We start from the raw sequence: 2,515 nt of genomic DNA on the forward strand, positions 1-2,515 counted from the left end.
CCTCGCCCGCGCGACGCCGCTTTGTCTGCCGAGCGCTCGTGCTGTGGCCAGATCAGACCCGTAGGACGCTGGCCGGAAGGCGCTGGGGCAGAGCGGATCGCCGCGCGGCGGGACGGTCACGGAACGGTATTGACGGGGAGACGAGCTCGGGGAGAGCGAACTCGGCAACGGGGGGTGGCACATCGGTTGGGCTCGAGCAGGCGGCTTAGGAGCAACCGCGAGGGAACACGGCGGGGTCCGGGGGAAGGGCGACGGCCGCCCGCGACTCGTCACGGTAACCCAGGCGGGAAGCTGCGCTCCGTCCGAGTCAGACTCGGTCGTCGCGGCCCGGCTGAGGCTCGCTTGGTCGAGGGGGCGCGGCGCTGTGCCGGCGACTTTGCCCGCGCGAGGCACGTACGCTGTGGTCCGAAGGAAGAAGCGCGCGACCCGAGTCAGACTCGGGCGCCGCAACCCGACGGTATCTCGCTGCGGCCAGGATGCGGAGTTGAGTCGGCACTGGGGGGATCCGGGAAGGACGAAGGGGCGGCGGCCAACAGTCGCAGCTCGTCGCCGCTGTCACCCAGACGGGAAGCTGCGCCCCGGCCGAGTCAGACTCGGTCGGTGCGGCCCGCTGCGGCCAGCTGGAGAGTGAGCTACGTGCCTGTACCGTGCTCCCGACGAACCGTCCCGGGGGGCTGGTGACGTCGCGCGATCGGCGCTTGATGCTGCGACCGGGAGGGAAGCTGCGCCCCGTCCGAGTCAGACTCGGTCGTTGCGGCCCACCCGAGCCCGCACGCCTCACGCGGAGGGGTCATACGCCCCGGCGGCCACGATAGACGTCCTCCCGCTTCGCGGTGGTCGGGAGGGCTTAGCGGATAGGTGCAGATGCGGGGGCGGCTTCCCGAGATAGCCGTCCCTAGGTTAGGCGAGGGTTTGAGAAACATCTTTCGCGGTAGACCGGCGCGGCCGGCGGACGCCCACGTGGCGTGCCGCGAGTCGGATCGCGCGCTCGGCCTCCGTTGATGGCCGCTAGGTGCGTGCGTGGAATCGGGGCGTCTCGGTCTCGCTGCCGTACGGCTCGCGCTAGGCCTGCGGGGGCGGCGTCGGAGCGCGCGCTCGCGCGGCGGCCGTAGCGCTAGAGGGCGACCCGCAAGTGGGGAGGAACCGTCCACCCAACGCCGGCGCTAGCCGGGGCCGGTGGGGGCCCTACCAAGGCGGGTCATGGTCGCATGTCGGTCGGTCCGGCCTCTGTTTACCGAGGCGGCCGGCACCTCCATCTGCCTTGGATGCCCCGAATCCGCAGACTTTCCTCCGGCCTCAGCTTAACGAGACGGCCGTTGCCTCCATCCTTGGATGTTAACATTCGCAGAGTTTCAGCTCCGGGCTAGGGCGGGTGAAGTCGTCTCGAACCACGTGCCTGAAGGCCGCCTCGCGCCGGATGCAGGCCCCGCTCTGTCGTGCGGTGTGACCGTCCAACGCGGGCATCGCTAGATTAGCCGTGGCCACGATCCTTCCACACCGCGAGCCTTTCGCCCTCGGCCGGTGGTCGCTCAGTTCGCGGGCCGCTGATCCCGCTCCGTCTCTCCGGCCTGTGTTTAAGGAGGCGGCCGCTCCTCCTTCCTTGGATGGACCATTCGCATATTTTTCGCCCGGCCTGTGTTTAAGGAGGCGGCCGGTAACTCCTTCCTTGGATGGACCATTCGCATATTTTTCGCCCGGCCTGTGTTTAAGGAGGCGGCCGGTAACTCCCTTTCTTGGATGAGACCCAACATTCGCATATTTTTCGCCCGGCCTGTGTTTAAGGAGGCGGCCGGTCCTCCCATTCTGCCAGTGTTCCTTGGACTTTGAAAATTTCAAAGTCTTTCCGCTCCGGGCTAGGGCGGGTGAGGTCGTCTCGAACCACGTGCCTGAAGGCCGCCTCGCGCCAGATGCGGCCCCGCTCTGTCGTGCGGTGTGACCGTCCAACGCGGGCATCGCTAGATTAGCCGTGGCCACGATCCTTCCACACCGCGAGCCTTTCGCCCTCGGCTGATGTTCGGCCAACGTGTGGGGAGGGGGGGAAGGACGGCTGCCGGGAGCAGACAGCCGTCCCCGGGTGGGGTGTACAGTCCCTTCACCGCGGCCGCCGGGAGCAGACGGCCGTCGAGCGATTCTGCCATTGTTCCTAGGACTTTGTACATTTTAAAGACCCTTCGCGCGGGCCGCTGATCCCGCTCGGTCGCTCCGGCCTGTGTTTAAGGAGGCGGCCGGTCCTCCCATTCTGCCAGTGTTCCTTGGACTTTGAATATTTCAAAGTCTTTCCGCTCCGGGCTAGGGCGGGTGAGGTCGTCTCGAACCACGTGCCTGAAGGCCGCCTCGCGCCGGATGCAGGCCCCGCTCTGTCGTGCGGTGTGACCGTCCAACGTGGGCATCGCTAGATTAGCCGTGGCCACGATCCTTCCACACCGCGAGCCTTTCGCCCTCGGCCGGTGTCGGTCAACGTGTGGGGTGGGGGGGAAGGACGGCTGCCGGGAGCAGACAGCCGTCCCCGGGTGGG

The sequence above is a fragment of the Syngnathus floridae genome, unplaced genomic scaffold (genome assembly GCF_059516105.1).
Source record: "Syngnathus floridae isolate MCC-2025c unplaced genomic scaffold, RoL_Sflo_1.0 HiC_scaffold_30, whole genome shotgun sequence".
NCBI lineage: Eukaryota > Metazoa > Chordata > Actinopteri > Syngnathiformes > Syngnathidae > Syngnathus > Syngnathus floridae.